Below are 17,041 nucleotides of genomic sequence, written 5' to 3' on the forward strand. Positions count from 1 at the left end.
ATTACTGTCCAACTCCATCCTCTCTGCTCCGTGGACCCACCATCAGGCCACCGTTCCAGACCTCTGACCTCTGACCTTGGACAAAAATCAGATGTGGACCTTTGAGTGGTAAGTTTGAGAACGCCTGCCCTGCAGTATATCGTGTATTGAAACGATCCCACACAACCCAATCACCAGAAGAAATGCTGACACTGCACATTTCTGCAAACCAGGGACATTGAAACTTTCCACTTCTTTCCATTCAGACGTAAAGTTTCAATAATTTGATGTTGGGACAGTGCTGTCACTAAGGTCTATGAGGACATCAGATCCAGCAAATGACTACTGAATAAAGACACTTTCTGTTTCCTATACAGCTGCAAACATTTCATGCTGAACTCTACGTTTTGTTGTGCCGCTCTGTGGACCTTAACATATCGGCAGCAGGGCTCTGGAGTCACACTGCGTCAGTGCATCTGACTCACACATCTCTGACTGCAGTATAACTAATATAAACTTGCAATAATTCCAGCACAGACAGGTTTTAAATAGGCTTAATTCCTCATGTGCTTCTTGGTGAAAGCTACATTCTCAGTGGGACTTAAATCATGATTATAATCCTGAATGAGTCTCTCACATTATTAGGCAAATAACCATCTGAATAAAATGCCACTTACTAATGGTGGGGATAAATTTGTAAATGTGTGAATGCTTTGTGGGGATGCAGTGCAGAGTTTCTTGAATCAAGCAGTTTGATTGGAAATGGAAAAAAGGTGGTGCGCAAAGTAAGAGACTGGCGGTCATGGATGACCACACTGATCTCCATATCTTCCAAACACAGCCTTGTTCTCTGGGGTCACCTTGTCTGGCTGCTTTGCTGCAAGGGGCTTCATGCATAATCCACCATTTACTCCCATGCTCTGAAAACACAGGCTTACAGACACACAAAGCTTGAGTTACGCCAGCAAAGCTTGTGCTCTCGCTGATCCACACCTGAAACGCCCAGGTGGCGAGCTGAACACATGGGGGATGCACGCAGATAAAGCTGGAATTGCTTGTTGTCTTACAATGAGATGATTTGCTTGAAGCCTCCAAGAAGAGAGAATGTAACAATATGGATTATAATTGAGTGTAATTTTTATTTATTGGTTTACAAAGTGGTTTAGCATAAACACAAATCCCACCAGAAGGAGCTTTGCTGGTGTAACTTCCTTTACAGGTTGCTGCAGCTTAGAGCACTGGTTAGTATGCCTGTGCATTGCTGACAACATGCACTTAGGAGAAGATTAGGTAGCATAGAAAAAATTCCACCATGTTCCTCCAGCACACAAGCAGTTTAATTTCAATTAAGACATTTTACTGAGTGTGAAGTGCTTTATTAACCAGGTCCAAAACAACTCAGCAACATCAATGTTTGCAGTGTTTATCTTGAACAAACAACAAACGTCTGAATCTACAGTATGATGAAAACAGGATAGTTTTGCCTAATAGACACACTCCAAAGGGTCTTAGTATTACCAAGGGAGGATCTGGTGATTAGTAATTATTCTCTCAGGACCCTGTCAAACGTGGCGCTGTGAGGAACAAACAGCTATTTTCTTTGGGTCAGAAGAAAAGTACCATGACTGCAGTTATCTCTGATGTTTGAAGGAGTTTAAGTTTCCCGATTGTTTCCTGGGAAATACATTGACTCATGCACACTTGTTTTATGTTTGTTGTCTATTTAATCTTATTGGGGTTTTTTTAGCCACGGCAGCAGCTGTTCTCTAAAGATCTATATGTTGCTTGTTCTTCCACTTCAGCCCAAGAGGTTTCATACAGACATTCACGGTTTCTTCATGATGTATCCTCGTGTTGGTGTGTCTCCTGCTTTGGTCCAGAGAGACTGTACAGATATTAATGATTACCTACTGACTCCATCTGGATAAACTGTCACTGAATAAAATAAATAACTTTGGTGACTTTTCATTTAGTGCCACCAGTAGATCAAAATATTTCATTTGTCCAATTCTTGAGTTTGTGACCAAATATCCGTAAAACAAAAGCCACTGTCATCAGCCTGAGCTCTATTTGGTACTACTCTGCATGCTAGCGAATGTTAGCCTGCTAAGACACTAAGCTAAAATGGTGAACAATCAAAGAATTAGTTAAACAAGCCTGTTAACATTGTTCTTATCTGCATGACAAATGCTGCCAATTGTGACCATTTTTACATTTATTTCACAACAACTGCTAAAGGTCAAAAATGGACTTTACATGTTTGACCAGCTGAGGTGGAGAAAGACTTTTTAAATCAAGGTAAAAACTTTAGTTAGTGAAATAATTGTTGATGACAAAATGTCCCAGAAAATTTGACATAGTCTGACCCTTTAAAATTACCCAATGATAATCCACCCAGTGCCCCAATTTTTGTAGGATGAAGTATTATAGAGGGTGTAACCTATTTTGTGAAGCATTTAAAAGCAATCTTTATAACAAACACTGTGATCAAAGGCGGTCTAGACTGTCCCCATCCCTGCTTGCTTGACTCAAGCATACAGTCAATCAGTCAGTCAGTCTGCCAGAGTTAGTTTGGCTTATGAAAGGCAGAATTTTCTAAAGTAAAGCTGGCAGGAGGAGGAACGGTGAACTCAAGAGATAAAGAATTTATAGCCCACACACACAATACACACAAGTGTATTGAGTCAGACAGCCAGTCTAATGCAGGTTCAAATAACATCAGATATTTCCTCTCTACCCTTTCCTGTCAGTGTTGGTAGACTCAGAATTTGCCCACAGCTGAACCAGCCAAGAAAAACACCAATGAAGTCACATCCTTTTCCCACATATTGCTTTGCCAGTGATTGAGTTTATTAAACTGTGGCTGCCTTTCATCAATCTGTCCCTGTTCAGCTCATTCCACACTTACAATCTCCAAATATTTTAAGATGTCTTCATTGTGATCGTAAAAAATGAGCTGAGATTTAGGTACTCTATCACCAATTATATGAAGGAAAGACAAGCACTGTGTTGTGTGCGTTTTGTCATTGCATTGTCCTCACGATCCGCACACTCTGTCATGCTGCCAGCTTGTGGGAAACACCGAATACACCCAACATATGCTCCTTCACACAGCGCTCTGTCACTGAGGTAGACCACAGTCCCTGACCAATGCTTCTTCGACCCTGAATGAATTTCATACTAGCAGGAAGAATGAAGAGCATAAATTAAAAGGTGATTTCATTTGACTGTGACTTATCCTGAACGATTTTATTTTATTTTTCAGATCTGACATTCAGATATTCAATTATTTACCTCACTGTGCTGACCTTGAAAGATGTCTCCGCTCAGTTTTTTATACAGGCTGTACCCATTATTGTGGTTGTAGGTGGTGGTACCTGGACTGGACAAAGGTGATCAGCTCAACATTGATCCTTTAAAACTCAAAACAACCTGACAAGCTAACTCTTGCCAAAAATGACTGTCCTGTATTTCTAGCAAAGGCAAAAGTCCTGAAAATGACCCTGTTACACTGTCACAAAACGTCCATATCCCATCTCATACCAACAGTCATTATTAGTTTCTTTCAACCATGGCAGCAATCTTTCACAAATCTTAACCATGACAACAATCATCTCTAAACCTTAAACGAGTACTTTGACAATCATTGCAGGAGTGTCATGCTATTTTGGCGGACTCACAATGGGTCTTGAAAAAGATCGATGCAGCCGAGCCAGAGATATCTGGTCTTTTATTCCACACATTCCCCTTCTTTGTCAAAACCTGACTCCGACAACGGTTCAATCTAGTGTGTTATGCTAGTAACGGCTAATGTGGCCTTGAGCTGCTAGCCTCAGGCAGTTCTGGTAACCTCACTTCTTTTTACCTCCACAACAACAGTTTTTTGTTTGTTTTCGATATATTGATATATTGCCTCGACTGACATCACTTGAGGCAATATGTCACAGAGCCCCGTCTGGAGTAACAAATACTACAGGCTTTGATGAATGAAATCAATGGAGTTCCCCTTTAACAAACAACCTTGAGCAAAGAGGTGGTATAACATGCTGATATGAGTCGTTTCTGGACCGGTCATGTGGGTCATTTTGGGAGACAGTAACCTATTTTCTCTTTCAGGTATGACGACTTGAGAAAAGGGCACTTTTTAGGAACCAGTTCCCAGATGTTTTACAGTCATGGTAGTCAGAATGCCCTGGAGCATTGTGCCATTGCGTGCAGCTTTTCAGAGGAGGAGCACTGCAGCCAACTCATCCCAGACTCTTTCTTCAGTCACTTTTTGTTGACCTCAATATCATAAAACAGCTTTCAAACACTTGTGATCAATTTTTATTACTTATTTATTATAGTAATTCATGTCTGTTCTCAAGACTTAAAAGATATTTTCAGTTGCTAAGAGTGCATCTCCAGGGTAGAAGCAAGTTGCACAACCTTTATTTTTGTATTTTCCACTTCTTTCAGTCAAGCTCGCTCAGCACTCAAGGACAGAGAATCTGTCTCTATATTCTATATTCTGTCTTTTCTAAGAGTGGTGCATCTGTGTGTGTGTGTGCATGTGTGTTTACTCTGTACGTCACTCAGATGACATTCTGTCAATCTTGTGTTTCCTTGGCACTGATCAAATCAACTTTCTTTCAGCCCTTTTTCTCGGCTGGCTTGTGTTTCTGCAGGGGATGAAGCACTTTTTGTTTTGTTTTTGTTCCTTTATGGCATAGTGACGCTTAGTTGCACATATGGGTGCAAATATTTGTGCAAGCATGATAAACTTAATGTACTTTAATTGGATCGAGACACACATAGCTCATCTCAGCTCCTGCCACAGCCAGCCCTGTCACAAAACTGCTTCATATACAGTAATGCAGAATATATGAGGTCATATTGTACCAAATGTACAATATTCAATAAAAATTAAAACACAAATCTTCCTTCAGTTCAATTCAACAACATGACACCTTTACCATTACATGATCAGTTGATGTATAACAGGTTCGCATGCTTTGGCCTTGATTATAACCACCTTCCCCGATGGACTCAGCATCACCCAGTCCGGGAGTCACTTCATTTATGTTGCCTAGAAACAAGGAATGGCTGATCTCACCCACAAACTAAACTCACCTGCTCTCCTCGACCTGCCTTAGTCATATTATGAAGTCGACGTTCAGGGCAACCAGTGAAGCACTAACTGCGACAAATTTATGCATCATTGATACTCATTTTCATATAGATCGTCAAACTGGACATGTGTTTATTTCCCATCATTAACTGGACAGGCAGAAGAGAAGCAGTCGATCAATTCCACATGCGTGCAGATGTTACAGTAGAAGCATCTTTAATTCAAACTTAAGCGAAACTCTTGGAGTAATTTGTTCTCTAAGGACGACTGTCAGTGTTTGCATATTAACTCTGAGTCTGTTGTCACTATTTGGATGTAAATGGTAATTTGTATGGCGAGATCAATTAAGGAAGTCCCATTTCGCCTGAAATATGAGAGTTCAGGACTGACAACACTAAATGTGTCTCATAAATCTAAGTTCTTCATACATACATACATGCTTGCATGATAATATGCACAATACAAATATAAAATCTATTTTTCATTCCATCTTTGAAAATTGCATTATAAGTGCTGATATTCATATGAAAAAATGCTTATTGTAAGAAAAAAGCCATGTCTTAAACAGCACTGAATGTGAACCAGACATAGATAGACTGAAAGATAACAAGCGCAGTTCAGTCCAAACCCATCCTGCAACTAAAATCCTATCATCTAACTCTCAGGTGACTCTCTCAAAACACAAGCCCACAGTGGCGTATTAAACAGACATACCACACACCGGAAACCTGTTAAATGGACCAACATCCTCCTCTGTAAAAACATTTTACAATTCTATAAAAATTCAACCAAATTGAAAGTGATATCCAGCTGGCTGGTGTTGATGAAAACAAGCAAATGAAAATGCCTATTGGCATGTTCATTTAATTGATTTTGATACAAATCAAAACCATGTCACCGCACACGGTCAGCTGCAAAAATTCAAAGTTTAGCTCGATCGTTATGGAACTAGAATGGTGACTTTACATTTTGGCATTGAAAATAAAATTTGGCATTGAAAACAAAAGCTGTGCTGACAAAGGAAACACTGGCATTAAAACACTTGCATTGGAAAAAGGTATTGGCGCTGAAAAATAAAACAGGCATTAAAATGATTTTATTTTGATGTTTTTATTTTGATGATGCTGATGTGTTTTCAATGGCAGCCTTGTTTGTTTGGGTTTTTTTTTTTTACATAAAACTGGACTTGGTTTGCGTTTAAACTGACAGTCTGGCAGAGGGCTGCTGGAACAAGCTAACATTGGCTAATGTAAAAAAAACAACAGTAGACAGGAACACACTTGCTGTTGGGGGGGGCTGTATGGTAGGTGTGTGGTCGTGTCAGAGGCTTCAGAGCAGACCTCAGATTTAGTGGAGTGACGTTTTTTCATTAATATTCAAATTATATGTAAATCACTCTCTCCTTGACCCCTGTCCTCAACCCCTTCCTCTCCACACGAAAAAGGTGACATTAAAAAAATCCGTTGATGAAGAAAAATTTGATACCATTGAGAAACATATTAGAATGCAAATGCAGTGAAATTATTTTTGATGTCTGAGTTTTTTTTTCACTCACGCAACCTTCTTCAGTGCCGGTGCAACATTTTCCAGTCCAAGTGTTCCAGTGCCAGAGTTTCCTGTTTCAAGTTCAGGTTTCGTTTTCAATGCCAAATTTTGTTTTCATTGTCAAAATGTCACTGTTCTAGCTCCATAGATTTGTCTTTTTAAACATGAGTTTTTTTTAATCTATTTTTTGTAATTTTGTCATAGATTGCTTGAATAATTTAAATTCAGTATTATCAAGCTAAACTTTCACACATGGACACCACATTCACTAAGAAAGGACAGAGAACACGTATCACAATGTACCACAAACCTCAAAAGTGCGTAACAGTTTGCAGTTGAACTGAGACGCTGTGAGAAACCCTTACACAGGAACTTGGCATGAAAGGAACTTTATCACTACAGCACCACTCTGCAGCGACCCGGGCTTGTGCTAAAGTGCTTGAAGCTATTGTTTGCTCTCATGCTAAATCTTAGTGCAGTAGGTCAATTTGCAGTAAATACACAAGCACCAGAGCACTTAACACAGTTGCACTTTCTTACAGTTTCTTTTTTAAGCTGTTAGTGTCAAACGTACAGTCAAACGTCCCTTTTATGTCTTAAGATGTTCTCATGAAGTAGCTGTCGAGCATCATGTGAAACACTTCTCATGTTTTTGCGATGTTTGTCATGGGATGCAGTGGACCGGATCACTGCGCCCAAGACAATTTTCGTAAAGCCTTAAGGTGGAATATCACTTTAAGGATTGCTTGGGCTTGACGACAGGTTTAAAAGCAGCTCTGCAATGAAACCACAATCACTGCATAAAGATTTGCTTTTTCTGTCTGGCGTCTCGACTCAGGTAGCTTGCCGAGGACACGCTGTTTGCTGGGTTTGATTACCGTCTTGGTTAGGCATCAAGAATTAGTGGAAATGAGAAATCCATCATGCACAACAGAACACTGTAAATGTATGCACTTACACCTGCATGAAGTGGCCAGTTTTAGGGTTACTATATTCTTTTTTCTATTCCCTCTTTCCCCCTGGCAGTTTTTGATTTAGAGTAGTGTGCTTCTCATCAGCAAACAAAACTGACATGGGTAATGAGTTTCCTCATTTTCTCGTGGTGAGTTTCTATTTCAGCAACGTAGGTGCTTTTGGCAAAGTCATTAGAGTTTAACTTGCGCCACTGTCTGCCAGTATTTTCTGCACCAGCTTTAGAAAAGTCTCCAAGCAGTTCACCCAGACAAATTTTCTTCCAACTTAAATACAAATACGAAATACTTCACCCTTATGCAAAATGTTGCCCTTTTAATTTCTAACTCTATAATCAGCCTTAAATCTTTAAAAAAAAAAAAAAAACACTCCTGAAACACTCAAGGTTTCTTGCAAGAAGCTAATTATTAAGTGTTAGTGGAGCAGTGCTGCCAGTGACACAGAAAGCAGTTATCTCTCCTGACAGAGGTGGTGAACGGCCTTTTCATTAACAGATGGCGGCAAGGATTTCCACTGGAGGAGTCTCAAATCACAGGAGTTGTGGGGGTCAGAAGTGTGAAAACACCCAAGTGTGTATTTATGTAAGACAATGAATTGGAGACGAGAAGTTAAAAATAAAAAGTGGGATTAAACTGAGATCATAAACAGGTAACAAAACAACAAAATCATAGGAAACAGACAAGGATTAGACTAAATGACAAGAGAATAAAACATCATAGAAACTACAACAGATGCATAAAATTGAAAGAAAGATTAAAGGAATTAACACACTTGGCTGCAGTAGCCTCCCTTGAAGATATTCCTCTTTGATTCACTGGATTAAGAGAACTGTGGTGCCGACTCTTATTACACATGAACACAGACTGAGGCAACAAGGATCTCAAAGCACAAATCTTAAGACTCCACGGCATCCATCTTTGACCACCAAGGTCAAATGGATATTGCAACCACACAGTATTAAGATGGAATCATGCAGATTGAAAGCTGCAGCGTTCTCACCTCAGGACTGGCTCATCCCTGGCATAACAGACAGATGTGAATAAATGTTTATGGTACTGTACTTTTCAGACCAATGCACATGAAGGGTTAACCACCTACAGTACCATCTTTTCATCTTTTCCCAGCAGAATATATTCACAGTTTGCCTCATGTGACAACTCCAGTGGCTGGCGTTCACACCTGGCCCCAGGTGACTCCAACGACTGGATGATTGGAGTCAAGGAGCGACCCAGGTGATATCAATGGCTGATAACACCCCCACAGAGGTTAAATACCTGGGACTCCCCATCAGCCAGTTAGACCTGAAGTATGGATGATGGATAATGTGTTTTTACATTTCAACCCGAGTGAAGAGACTGAAATCAAGCAGAATTGCACAAAAAAATCTGTTGCAATGTCTTTTGAGGGCAAAATCAGAAAGAACCAAATTAAGGAAAAATACTAAATAAATAAAAAGTACATTTATCAGTCTATATAATCAAACTTTACTTTCAAATATCAGCCTCAAATTCCTACTTTTTTGCTCTCATTTAATGGAGTAAATGATAAATATTTACTAAATGCTGAAGTACTGAACTCTGTAAGCGTGGAAAAAATCATCTGTTCATCACAAACGCAGCACCAGTTTGAATGATGAAGACATAATTACTATTATCAAAGTGTCTGAACAACATGGACATCGTATGTCACTTCTCCACCAGCAAGTAAAGCAGCCGGCACATAAAAGCGAACCTGTCACGTCTTTGTATGCATAGTGAGGAAATCAGCCATTAGTGGCATAATGTAACAGGATGAAGTGGCACCTCATAGTTCCCTTTTGTTTGTTTTTTTGTTTTTTTTGTGCGACTATTGTAAAAGAAACACAGATGTGGTCTGTACCGATGATGCACATGAATATAATATATTATCATATATATAATTGGATTCTAATCAACGACGCTGTAACTGCCCAAGTTGGAGGAATATCAACCAATTCTATGCACTGCTGGTAGTGTCTGAGTCTGAATCTGTCAAGTAGTAAGCTCTTGTCATCAGCAGCCATCCCAGCGTGTTCATGTTCCCTGACTGGGCCAAAGAGTGTATCAACCCGGAGTTGTCGACTGAATGCCGGTGTTTCACCCCACAGTTGAAAAGAGTGTCCGTGGCGCTGTTTCACAGAGCGCAGGGATAATCACAGGCCTCGTTCATGCGGCTGAGATATTGCTTGTTTTTCAGCAGAACTTGGTGCTTTTGGATTTGTTCAGTGGTTTCAGTGGATGCAGCATGAAAATTAGCAATTTGGTGGCATAACAGGAAAGGTTGTCACAAACGTATCCAGCCTTTAAATAGACTTTTTTACGGTTAGAAGCGGCCACACCTACATTAGAACTATGATGATGATGATGATGATGATGATGATGATGATGATTGTAATGACAGAAAGATAACAATACTCAAAAGCAGCAAATTAAATATATACCCATATACACGGTAGAAATTTATCTTTGACGTAGGTAAAGAAAAGAAAATACAAGCATATTATGTGAAACGGTCACACATAAGATCTACACCCTCTGACCAAGTTTTTTAATTGCCCTATCAATAAAAGTGTATCAATTCTCAGTCTACTGTGTTGATTCTTCCCACGCAAATGGAGTAAAATGTCTGAATATATGTTGAATCTAACTGTGTTATGACTTTAAATCCTCCTGTCTTCCATCTGCCAGAGACTCAGCAGGAATATTAACTCAACATCCGATTCCTGTTTGTTTGCAGCAGGTGATGATGTAAACACTGCCAGCCGACATGAAAGCTGCAGAAACCTGCCAGCAGTTAAGACAACATGTTTGTCCATTAGAGAGAACATTTTAACAGATTGGAAAGTCTTATTATCATTACATGAGCATGCCATTACACACAGATTGAGTGACAGTAGGGCAATTCAAATGAAGCAGAAGCAATATGAGATATATGTTCCACCCTTAATGAAGTCAAACTGCTTTTTCCTCAGGTTTTTGCCTTATTCCCTTATATTTGTGGCCTGGTTGCCATTGTTATGCCCCATCCAGGGGCGGTGGAGACACAGCATGAATAACACTCATCTTCCCAAGCAGCCAAAGAGGCAGATTGCTGAGATTTAGCAATTCAAGTGTTTATTTACAACGTGCTTTAGCATCGAGGGAGCTGCGAATGGACTTCAGTGTGAGGAAGGGCCAAAATAGCAAACGAACCAAACCAACTAGGCAGGTCCAACAAATCTAACCGAAGGAAAACAAAGAAACCAAATTATTATATCTTACCTCCCTTATTAAGGTAAACAGGAGAAAACAAGGTCAACAGATTGAGCAGACCGTCTGCCAGGGATGCAAAGTCATGCACAGCTTTGCACCAAAACGAGCGTGGCTGTCCCCACGCAGCACCACCTAATATAGATCATCCAGGAGCCAATCAGGTACATACCTACCTGCATCTGCACATGCTCATACCTTAAAAATTTCCCAAATTAGGATCAATTAAGTCTAACACACATCATACATTGTTTTACACCAAAATACAACTGCGTTAACGTTTGGCTCGGTTAGGTAGAGTCTCAAGTTAAATATCTGCTGGGTTAAAGTTGGAGAATAATCATGGTTATGGTCAAAAGAGACCAACTGTCAGCAGGAAACAGGAAGTGGTGTGACAGTGGTGTCACATGTATACAAATCCCAATATTCCCAGACAGCTGTATTCAAACACCACAGTCACTGTGCAGGCTCTGCGAGGTGTGCACTCTCTGAGCTTTCTATTGTTAATCAGTAATTTGTTCAATTTCACAGATCTGTGGTCACATCTTTTCAAGGAATCAGGGTCTTCCACGCTGAATCATTTACTGTACCGGCACAGGAGAAACCTTCAGGCAGGGATGCTCTGCAAAATTCAATACTCTTGGAGCTCTCACTCTCAGCAGACTCAGATCCAAATTGTGTGGCACGGTAACAAGGTGAATTCACACATGAAACCCCCACAGATAATAAAACAAACTGGTGTTCACAGCAGGTAAAGCTGCGGTTTACTCTCAGTTCATGTTCCAAGCCTGAGCAGTGTTGGTTATTTTACATGTATAACAAATAGAAATGAAGCATAGAAAACTAATAACAAGTGCACTTTTACCTTTTGCATTTATTTAAAAGTATGTCTGACATATACTTTTAAAAAGAGTACTTACTGTCATAAAGTTCTACTTAAATGTATTAAAAATGAATATACTAATTCTGCAATACGTGGTGTTTCAAAGTACTTAAAAAAAGTGTACTTTATTACAAGCATATTATAAAGTGTACATAAATAGTGTACAGGGTCAACAAAAAGACAAATACTTTTGATTGTAATGTACTTATGAAAAGTATACTTATTTTCAAGTCTTTTGTAAAACACTATTAGCATTCTTGATCAGAGTGTACTTTAATGTCACTTTATTTTAAGCATATTTAAGTATATTTCCAGCACATTGGTGATATAATACAATTGTGCTGCAAGTGTGTTTTGAATGTTCATGAATCCTCACTGGTGTACTTCAGTACACTTACAGTTTGCACAAAGTTGTGCTAATTTAGCAACTATTTCAACTTCAAATACATTCAACTATTACTCACATGGTATTCAAGGACCACTGGAGGTCACTTTGGTATACTTGAGGGCAACAAAAATAGTGCAAAGTGTACTTAGTACATGCTTCAAAAAGTAGAATTTAAATACAATATTTTTTCACCTGGGTGGATATCGATGTCAACCTCTTTATAGTCATAAAACCTACATTTAGGGTTTGTTTGCTGTATTCTGTTTGGATGATTTGTACTTAAATACCAGGAGGAGACCTCCTGCATTCATCCTCATGGTTTTCAGTTGGAATGTGGTAAAACAGACAAGTCAAAAAAATTTGGACTAAACTGCTTCAAGCATGCACAAATGTGCACATCCTTAGCTTAATCCTATACTTTATCAAGACATTTCAGGGTATTACAGAGGCAACCAGCTGTAGACCCTCCCTTTAGCAAAAGAAAAAGTACAAATGTATTCATAAATTCATAAATACACTGAGAAAAGCCTTAGAGAAGGATGACTGCAGACAGAGCATCCCTGACCAATATTCCCTCAGATAAGACCAATCACTCTGTTCCAGCAGGAGAGGCTGGCTTTGTGCGGTAACAGTGTGCACATTCGTATCTCACCAGGCAGCTCAACCTGTTTTGTGCTGCCTTTAAAAATAACACACACACAGTCTCGTGGGACAGTTAGGAAACGGTCTGTGTCTGTTGTTGTTAGTAATGCGCAGCAGCAGCTGATGAGTATGAGTAAGAGGAATGAGTTCAAGCCACGTCTACTCTACGCGTTAAGTCTAAACATAGCACAGAGCATGTGCTCCTTAACTCATTCAGCGGTGAACAGAGGAGCTGTTTCTTCCTACTTAATGAGCTGGCAAAGACGATGGTGTCTGAAAGACGACTGCTTGCTTCTGGTGCTACATTTCCTGCTTCAGAACGTGACAGAAAGTAGTGATCAAAATCAGGTTCAGTGTCACATACACAGTGAGAAACATAGTGAAATCCACTGTCTGCATTTAACCCATCCTCAGAGTTAGGAGCAGTGGACTGTGCAGCACCCTTGGCCAATGGCACTGACAGGATTATCAGCCTAACATCCCGGAGGAAAGCCACCCAAACTTCACACAGGGAGGCTCTGCCCCAGCCGGGAATCAAACCCAGGGCCTTCTTGCTCAGAGGTAACAGTGATAACCAGTGAGCCACCATGATAAAGTATCAAAGTTTCTTTCTGGCATTGTTTCCAACCATAGAATTATTGAAATTCATGACCTGAGTAATGTCGTTTTGTAACAACAATATATTTTACCCATATAGCAATACCACAGGAACTTGAATGAATAACAAACATTCAACTAGTCATTAGTAAGAATAAATGGATCCGTAATCACCCATGTCAAACTGTTAAATCTGTCAGACTCTTGTCAATTACTGGTAAGGTCATTGTTGCCTTTGAACGAGCTCTTAAATAATCCACTGATTCAGAGCCATGCTCGAGTGAAAAGGCACAAGGAAAAACTCAACATTCTTCGACTGCTGCGTTCCACATCAACCTGTGGTAGAAAAGGTGCAATCATTTTTTTTATTTCACATCGTGTGTCATTGCCATACTAAAGTGTGAGAGAATGAGTGAGGGCGGCAGCGTGGTACAACATGCTGAGTTATTGTGCCAGTCAATGTTTAATGCATCTGTTTCTGCTGCTGCCGTTTATCGTCTGCAGCAGTAATATCCAGAACCTTCTGAGCCACAGCAGAATCGTTGAGGATTGATGTGAAGATAACTAAAGTTAACTTTTTATGTATTGCATTTTGTTTTTGGAGTACTATTTTTTCTTAATTCTGTTTTGTTTTATTCTCCTCTTCACCGAGATTTAATCTGCGTTTCTTTTTCCTGATATAAAGCACTTTGTCTTGCTTTTGTATTTAAAAGGCCCAGTAGAAATAAACATTGTGCTTTGTGGCTCCTCATTGTCTGAGTAAATATTCTTTTTGTATTTTTGCAGTATTAAAGCCATGTGTTATATGTTGTGCTTTCCGGGCTTAGAAAGCAATAGGTGCTATCAGGGGAGGAACTACATTTTCTGAAAAACCAACTAAAACTTTGCAATCTAGCTGGATTATTTGACATTCCAGTCAAGTGTTCACTTGCTCAGTTTTGAAGTTTGAATGTTAATGCTGATTTGTTCCCGAGCAGCTCTGAAATTCCTGCTTGGTAAAAAAAAATAATGCAATACAGTGATTATTTTAAGGATCACAGCAGAACTGGAGGAGAGTGACACGTTGGAAAATAGACGCCGCGGCGTAAGAGAAGAATTTAGAATTTTTCACACATGCTTTTGAAAATTGTGGAAGGATTTAAAAAGTTACTTTGCGGCTTAATTTTCATGTAATACCTTCAAAGGAAGAATACAATGCTCTTTATTCACTGGCTGACTTTTTCCACCCTGTTCTTTTCAACCCCGTCTCCAGTGTAATACCGGAGATAGGGTTGTGTCTGGTAGCTGAGGCTTCTAAAGTGATTCTGAATAAATGTGCTGTACATGGATCGAGACTTTACCGTGCCATTGGAGGCACCGATCAGTTATGAATCACAATGAAAATAAGGGTGTAACTTTCACCGGTTTTGACTTAAATGGGCTGTGACACCAATGCAATGCAATGCAACTCAACACCAACTGCTGCCTCCAAGCTGACCTCTCCAATCAACACTTCTCAGACACAGGGTAAATGAAAAGTCAGCATCTGATGTGTCACAAAGATTTAATGCCTTTCATGACATTTCTAGTTGAATTGCATCAGATTTAGACATGACAGCAATAAACTGGCTACCATTTCTAATTGGCCCATGCAAGCAACTGCTGTTCTCCAGGAGTTAATATCTTCAGTCATTGCTTAACATTCAATAAACATGTGATAATGGCTGCTGTGCTTACTTACATGCCTGTCACAAGGTTAGTGACACTGCTGCTGCTGCATAATTATAGGGGTTAACGAAGGTTAGTGGCCACAAATGTGCACACTACGATCAGCACGTTCCTGTAAAGCAAACCTGTCAGCTTAGAGAACACTCTGCAGTAGTGATGACAGCTTTATTTCCATATGCATTAACACTCTCAGAAAATACCCTAAGATGCAGAGTAATACAAAGTGACTGGTATTAATTAAAGCGCCCGTATGTATCAGCACTGTAATCCCTAACAGCAGCAGTGTGCAATACAGGGTTTCATTGAGGCATGTTTCCATGGCAAACTGAAAAGTAATAAGAGAGGGTGGTCTCGGTGATCTTGTGTATTCATTTATTTCAGCCTAAGCAAATTGTTCTCTGCCTACAACAATAGAAGAGTTTATTCAAAAGGCGCTGTGACAACTCATCTTTGTTGAATCATGACAGCCACGTAGGCTCGCACAGACTCAAGTGCCTCAGAAATTGGAATGCTGTAAACACCTTGGTGCACAACCAAACAATGTTCCCATAATTTGAAAGCCCTGTAAATTGTGATGTTTCCCTACATTGCAAAGTCAAATGTTTACCGCATCTTTCCTGTGCCAAATAAAGCGTGTTACTGTGATGAAATTATTGATAAATGACTTGCGAGGAAGAGGATGTTTTGACTTTACAGAGTCACTCTACTCATGCTGGAGCACCGGCAGTAAAACGGCTGGAGAGGAGACTGAACAATGAGCCTGGACAGTGCTGATCACTGGGGCTCAGAGGGCTGAACTCGATCCAACATAAACAGTATTAATGCCATCACTTCTTTTTGCTTTGGCTTGTGGTAATGGTTACTATCCCCTGAGCTATTGCGTGGATTGTGCCAGTTCTCTCATGTTTATGCATAAGACGGTGGCCCCCTCATTCCCGCCCCCGCTACTCCTCCCTCTTAGTGTTGATGTCTGTGTTTGGTCTGTCTACACTGCCTAGTGTACACCACTAGACAGGGTGAGTCATAAGTGACATGGAAATGCTGTGTTTTAGGAAAGGCCGTGCAACTGCGCGGGAGATGTCGTGTTCAGTGATCAGATTCGCCGGCTGTATTAATTCAAATATCACTCTCACCAAACTGACCACTCACATAGTTCTGAAATTAAATGGTTTTTCTATAAAAATAATACAATATTAATGCCCACAAGTCCAGAGGTCAGTGTGCAGTCTTACAATTGCTTGCTTTGCCCAACAGCTAATACAATATAAAAAGTCCACAGCCTAGCAGCTCTGTGACGCTGTACAGTGGTGCTTGGAGTTAAATGCTAATATAGGTATGCTAATATGCTCACAGTGAACCAAAAGCATGTAGAAGTGGTTTTCATAGTTTAGCATGGTAGTATGCTAACCTTTCTAACTATAAAAACACAAAGAACAGCTGAGGGCGATGGGAATGTCATCAGTGTTGCAGATATTTTGCCATAAACCAAAATTGAAATTTCAGCATGATGAGGGCAGGAAAAGTCAGGGAAACACTAAAGTGGTCACAATTCATCCTGAGGAGAACATGAGTGTGCGCACCAAATGTCATGGCAATCCATCTGACAGGCGTTGAGCCATTTCATTCAAACTACAAATGTCAACCTCATGGTGGCGCTAGAGCAAAAGTCAGGTGGATTTGTCATCTGGAAACCATTAACATGAGGTAGATCTGAAATATCTCACAGGAGAAGGCGCTAGCATGGCTAAAAACCCAAAGCTTGTGACGGTACGAGACTGAGAAGAACTGCAAAGCCTCTGACTGGTCGGTCTTGAGGAAAGTAGATCCTCAACTAAATGCTTTTATTATGAAGACACAAAAAGCCAAATATAAAGCAGGGTGATTGATTGATGTGGCATCTGCCATCTCTGTGGGTACCATCAGAAGTCATCCAGTCCCACATCTTCCCCAAA

The sequence above is a fragment of the Chaetodon trifascialis genome, chromosome 18, assembly GCF_039877785.1.
Source record: "Chaetodon trifascialis isolate fChaTrf1 chromosome 18, fChaTrf1.hap1, whole genome shotgun sequence".
NCBI lineage: Eukaryota > Metazoa > Chordata > Actinopteri > Chaetodontiformes > Chaetodontidae > Chaetodon > Chaetodon trifascialis.